The sequence below is a fragment of the Brienomyrus brachyistius genome, unplaced genomic scaffold, assembly GCF_023856365.1.
Source record: "Brienomyrus brachyistius isolate T26 unplaced genomic scaffold, BBRACH_0.4 scaffold42, whole genome shotgun sequence".
In the NCBI taxonomy this organism is placed as follows: Eukaryota; Metazoa; Chordata; class Actinopteri; order Osteoglossiformes; family Mormyridae; genus Brienomyrus; species Brienomyrus brachyistius.
Genome location: NW_026042317.1, coordinates 1,159,917 through 1,166,425, shown reverse-complemented (window position 1 = coordinate 1,166,425; position 6,509 = coordinate 1,159,917). Strand labels below are relative to the sequence as shown.

At 56.5% G+C, this 6,509-nt stretch overlaps 1 long non-coding RNA gene across 4 annotated transcripts; it reads left to right on the top strand.

The window, feature by feature from the left end:
• Window positions 1–1,977: 1,977 nt before the first annotated feature.
• Window positions 1,978–5,138, top strand: LOC125722799 (uncharacterized). Of its 4 annotated transcripts, XR_007386606.1 has the most exons (5): window positions 1,978–2,060; window positions 2,135–2,208; window positions 2,356–2,830; window positions 3,128–3,312; window positions 3,461–3,666. It is a non-coding gene; the product is annotated as an uncharacterized LOC125722799 (long non-coding RNA). The 4 variants fall into 4 exon arrangements; XR_007386605.1 differs by lacking the exons at window positions 3,128–3,312; window positions 3,461–3,666 and adding an exon at window positions 5,085–5,138 and having other exon boundaries at window positions 2,356–2,944; XR_007386607.1 differs by lacking the exons at window positions 3,128–3,312; window positions 3,461–3,666 and adding an exon at window positions 3,054–3,077.
• The last annotated feature ends 1,371 nt before the right edge of the window (window positions 5,139–6,509 follow it).

Sequence of the window (6,509 nt, the reverse complement as noted above, 5' to 3'; positions counted from 1 at the left end):
ATGCCCCCGTCAGACAGAACGGGCAGGTGCCCAGGCACCCTTGCCACCCCCACCCCCCCCGCAAAAGGTCTGGTTAAAGACCTGTCAGACAGGACGGGCAGTTTCCCAGGCAACCTTGCCACCCCCCACCCCACTGAAAAAGGTCTGGTTCTCCCCCGTCGGACCAAAAGGGCAGCTACCCAGAGAGCCTTGCCACCCCCACCCCACTGAAAAAGGTCTGGTTATGCCCCCGTCAGACAGAACAGGCAGGTGCCCAGGCACCCTTGCCACCCCCACCCCACTGTAAAAGGTCTGATTTCTCCCCCGTAGGACAGAAGGGGCAGGTGCCCAGGCACCCTTGCCACCCCCACCCCACTGTAAAAGGTCTGATTTCTCCCCCGTAGGACAGAAGGGGCTGGTGCCCAGGCACCCTTGCCACCCCCACCCCCCTGCAAAAGTTCTGGTTAAAGCCCAGTCAGACAGGACGGGCAGTTTCCCAGGCAACCTTGCCACCCCCACCCCACTGTAAAAGATCTGGTTATGCCCCCGTCAGACAGAACGGGCAGGTGCCCAGGCACCCTTGCCATCCCCACCCCACTGTAAAAGGTCTGGTTACTCCCCCGTAGGACAGAAGGGGCAGGTGTCCAGGCAGCATTGCCACCCCCACCCCCCTGCAAAATGTCTGGTTAAAGCCCCGTCAGACAGGACGGACAGTTTCCCAGGCAACCTTGCCACCCCCACCCCACTGAAAAAGGTCTGGTTCTCCCCCGTCGTACAAAAAGGGCATCTACCCAGACACCCTTGCCACCCACACCCCACTGTGAAAGGTCTGGTGATGCCCCCGTCAGAGACAAGGGATAGGAGCCCAGGCAGCCTTACAACCCCCCCACCACACTGTAAAAGTTCTTGGTGCTCCTCCGTCGGACATAAGGGGCAGGTGCCCAGGCACCCTTGCCACCCCCATCCCACTGTAAAGTGTCTGGTTACTCCCTCATAGGACAGAAGGGGCAGGTGCCCAGGCACCCTTGCCACCCCCTCCCTACTGTAAAAGGTCTGGGTGCTCCCCCATTGGACAGAATAGGAAGGTGCCCAGGCACCCTTGCCTCCCCAACACACTATAAAAGCTCTGGTTATGCCCCCGTCAGATAAAGGACAGATGCACAGACCCTCTTGCCACCTCCACCCCACTGTAAAAGGTCTCGTTATACCCCCGTCAGACAGAACGGGCAGGTGCCCAGGCAGCCTTACCGCTCCCACCCTACTGTAATAGATCTGGTTATGCCCCCTTTGGACAGAACGGGCTGGTGCCCAGGCAGCCTTGCCACCCCCACCCCACTGTAAAAGGTCTGGTTACTCCCCGGTAGGATCGAAGGGGCTGGTGCCCAGGCAGCATTGCCACCCCCACCCACCAGCAAAAGGTCTGGTTAAATACCTGTCAGACAGGACGGGCAGTTTCCCAGGCACCCTTGCCACCCCCACCTCACTGTAATAGGTCTGCTTACTCCCCCATAGTACAGAAGGGGCAGATGCCCAGGCACCCTTGCCACCCCCACCCCATTATAAAAGGTCTGGTTATGCACCGGTCGGACAAACCGGGTAGGAGGCCAGGCACCCTTGCCACCCCCACCCCACTGTAAAAGAACTGGTTGCTGCCCCTTCGGAGAGAATTGGCAGGTGCCCAGACACCCTTGCCACCCCACCCAACTGTAAAAGGTCTGATTACTCCCCCGTAGGATAGAAGGGCAGGTGCCCAGCCAGCCTTGCCACCCCCAATCCACTCTGAAAGGTCTCGTTAAGCCCACCTCAGACAAAAAAGGCATGTGCCCAGGCACTCTTGCCACCCCCACCACACTGTAAAAGATCTGGGTACTCCCCGCCAGACAAAAAAGGCATGTGCCCAGGCACCCTTGCCACCCCCACCTCACTGTAATAGGTCTGCTTACTCCCCCGTAGGACAGAAGGGGCAGGTGCCCATGCAGCCTTTCCACCCCAACCCCACTGTAAAACAACTGGTTATGCCCCCATCAGACAGAACGGGCAGGTGCCCAGGCACCCTTGCCAGCCCCACCCCACTGTAAAAGGTCTGATTACTCCCCTGTAGTAGAGAAGTGGCAGGTGCCCAGGCAGCATTGCCACCCCCACCCCCCTGTAAAAGGTCTGGTTACTCCTCCATAGGACAGAAGGGGCAGGTGCACAGGCACCCTTGCCACCCCCACCCCACTGAAAAAGGTCTGGTTCTCCCTCGTCGGACAAAAAGGGCAGCTACCCAGACACCCTTGCCACCCCCACCCCACTGTAAAAGGTCTGGTTATGCCCCCTTCAGACAGAACGGGCAGGTGCCCAGGCACCTTTGCCACCCCCACCCCACTGAAAAAGGTCTGGTTCTCCCCCGTCGGACAAAAAGGGCAGCTACCCAGACACCCTTGCCACCCCCACCCGACTGTAAAAGATCTGGTAATGCCCACGTCAGACAGAACGGGCAGGTGCCCAGGCACCCTTGCCACCCCCACCCCACTGTAAAAGTTTGGTTACTCCCCCATAGGACAGAAGGGGCAGGTGCACAGGCACCCTTGCCACCCCCACCCCACTGAAAAAGGTCTGGTTCTCCCCCGTCGGACAAAAAGGGCAGCTACCCAGACACCCTTGCCACCCGCACCCCACTGTAAAAGGTCTGGTTATGCCCCCGTCAGACAGAACGGGCAGGTGCCCAGGCAGCCTTGCCACCCCCACCCCACTGTAAAAGGTCTGGTTATGCCCCCGTCAGACAGAACGGGCAGGTGCCCAGGCACCCTTGCCACCCCCACCCCACTGTAAAAGGTCTGGTTACTCCCCCATAGGGCAGAAGGGGCAGGTGCCCAGGCACCCTTGCCAGCCCCACCCCACTGTAAAAAGTCTGATTACTCCCCCGTAGGATAGAAGGGGCAGGTGCCCAGCCAGCCTTGCCACCCCCACCCCACTGTAAAAGGTCTGGTTATGCCCCACTCATACGGAAAAGGCATGTCTCCAGGCACCTTAGCCAGCCCCCACCACACTGCAAAAGGTCTGGTTACTCCCCCATCGGACAGAAGGGGCAGGTACCCAGAGACCCTTGCCACCCCCACCCCACTCTAAATGGTCTGGTTTCTCCCCCGTCATACAGAATAGGCAGGTGCCCAGACAACCTTGCCACCCCCAACCCACTATAAAAGGTCTGGTTATGCCACCGTCAGATAAAGGACAGATGCACAGACCCTCTTGCCACCCCCACCCCACTGTAAAAGACCTGGTTATGCCTCCGTCAGACAACGGGCAGGTGCCCAGGCACCCTTGCAACCCCCCACCCCACTGCAAAAGGTCTGGTTGCTCCCCCATCAAACAGAACGGGCAAGTGCCCAGGCAGCCTTGTCGCCCCCAGCCCACTATAAAAGGTCTGGTTTTGCCCCCGTCAGACAGAACGGGCAGCAGCACAGGCATCCTTGCCACCCCCACCCCACTGTAAAAGGTCTGGTTATGCCACCGTCAGATAAAGGACAGATGCACAGACCCTCTTGCCACCTCCACCCCACTGTAAAAGGTCTCGTTATACCCCCGTCAGACAGAACGGGCAGGTGCCCAGGCAGCCTTACCGCTCCCACCCTACTGTAATAGATCTGGTTATGCCCACGTCAGACAGAAGAGGCAGGTGCCCAGGCACCCTTACCATCCCCACCCTACTGTAATAGATCTGGTTATGCCCACGTCAGACAGAAGAGGCAGGTGCCCAGGCACCCTTACCATCCCCACCCCACTGTAAAAGGTCTGGTTATGCCCCCGTCAGACAGAACAGGCAGGTGCCCAGGCAGCCTTACCGCCCCCACCCTACTGTAATAGATCTGGTTATGCCCACGTCAGACAGAAGAGGCAGGTGCCCAGGCACCCTTACCATCCCCACCCCACTGTAAAAGGTCTCGTTATACCCCCGTCAGACAGAACAGGCAGGTGCCCAGGCAGCCTTACCGCCCCCACCCTACTGTAATAGATCTGGTTATGCCCACGTCAGACAGAAGAGGCAGGTGCCCAGGCACCCTTACCATCCCCACCCCACTGTAAAAGGTCTCGTTATACCCCCGTCAGACAGAACGGGCAGGTGCCCAGGCAGCCTTACCGCTCCCACCCTACTGTAATAGATCTGGTTATGCCCACGTCAGACAGAAGAGGCAGGTGCCCAGGCACCCTTACCATCCCCACCCTACTGTAATAGATCTGGTTATGCCCCCGTCTGACAGAACAGGCAGGTGCCCAGGATATCTTACCCCACCCCACAGTAAAAGATCTGGTTATGCCCCCGTCAGACAGAACGGGCAGGTGCCCAGGCAGCCTTACCGCCCCCACCCTACTGTAAATGGTCTGGTTATGCCCCCCTCAGACAGAAAAGGCATGTGCCCAGACACCCTTACCCCCCCCCACCCCACTGTAAAAGACCTTGTTATGCCCCCGCCAGTCAGAATGGACAGGTGCCCAGGCACCCTTGCCTCCCCAACCCACTGTAAAAGGTCTGGTTACTCCCCCATCAGACAGAACGGGCAGGTGCCCAGGCATCCTTGCCAGCCCCACCCCACTGTAAAAGGTCTGGTTATGCCCCCGTCAGACAGAACGGGCAGGTGCCCAGACACCCTAACCCCCCCCAACCCCACTGTGCAAGGTCTGGCTAATCCCCCGTAGGACAGAAGGGGCAGGTGCTCTGGCACCCTTGCCACCCCCACCCCACTGTAAAAAGTCTGGTTACTCCCCCATCAGACAGAACGGGCAGGTGCCCAGACACCCTAACCCCCGCCAACCCCACTGTAAAAAAACTGGTTATGCCCCCGTCAAACAGAACGGGCAGGTGCCCAGGCAGCCTTGCCACCCCCACCCCAATGTAAAAGGTCTGGCTAATCCCCCGTAGGACAGAAGGGGCAGGTGCTCTGGCACCCTTGCCACCCCCACCCCACTGTAAAAAGTCTGGTTACTCCCCCATAGGACAGAACGGGCAGGTGCCCATGCAGCCTTTCCACCCCCACCCCACTGTAAAAGGTCTGGTTATGCCCCCGTCAGACAGAACGGGCAGGTGCCCAGGCAGCCTTGCCACCCCCACCCCACTGTAAAAGGTCTGGTTACTCCCCCATAGGACAGAAGGGGCAGGTGCCCAGGCACCCTTGCCAGCCCCACCCCACTGTAAATGGTCTGATTACTCCCCCGTTGGATAGAAGTGGCAGGTGCCCAGGCAGCATTGCCACCCCCAGCCCCCTGTAAAAGGTCTGGTTCTCCCCCTTCGTGCAAAAGGGGCAGCTACCCAGACACCCTTGCCACCCCCCACCCTACTGTGAAAGGTCTGGTTATGCCCCTGTCAGACAACGGGCAGGTGCCCAGGATCCCTTACCCCCCCCCCCCCCCCACCACACTGTAAAATATCTGGGTACTCCCCGTTAGACAAAAAAGGCATGTGCCCAGGCACCCTTGCCATCCCCACCTCACTGTAATAGGTCTGCTTACTCCCCCGTAGGACAGAATTGGCTGGTGCCCAGGAGAAAAGTGGCAGTCTTGCTGAGTCTTATGGGCGCAAAGACATACAACTTACTGAGGAGTTTAACCGCGCCGCAATAACCTGCTCAGAAATTGTTCAAAGATATAACCAAACTGTTGCAGGAGCACTTTAATCCGAGGCCACTTATTATTGCAGAGAGATTCAGGTTTCCTAACCGAAATCAGCAAAAGAACGAATCAATTCCCAACTACATGGCAGAGCTCAGGAAGCTCGCAGAACATTGTCAGTTTGGCGCACTCAGAGACAGGCTTGTGTGCGGTTTGCATAATGAAAGCATACAAAGACGACTCCTAACCGAAAAAGACTTGACATTAGCCAAAGCATTAGAAATTGCAGTGGCAATGGAAACTGCCTCAAGGGATGCATCACAGTTACAAAAGAAAATTACAAGTGAGACTCGTAATGTTAACAAATTCTCAACCAAGCCAGTCAAGGCAGCTGTATGCTTCCGATGTGGGAAAAGTTCTCATGACCAAGCAGACTGCTGGTTTCGTGATAAGAACTGTAAACACTGTAATAAAAAGGGCCACATACAGAGAATGTGTAAAATGAAGCAAAATGAGGAAAAACAAAGATTCCAGAAAAGAGATAAAAGGGTGAATGAAATGAATGACACCGATACAAGTGGTTCAACCTCAGATGATACTGACACAGGGTTGGGGCATATAGCACTCCATTCAGTGTCAGGCAGTGATAAGAGGATGATATGGGTGACCCCAGAGATTGAAGGAAAGAAAGTAAAAATGGAACTAGACACTGGATCAGCACTTTCTCTTATATCGCTGAAAGATTACAAAGAGAAGTTTGCAAATATTAAATTGAAATTAAATTGTACACCACTGTTACTGAAAACATATGCAGGAGAAAAGGTGGCACCGGTGGGAAAAATTAAAGTCAAAGTGAAATATGAAGACAAAATGAAAACTTTGGATTTGTATGTGCTGCAATGCGGAAGTGTACCATTATTTGGACTGATTAAGCTCAATTG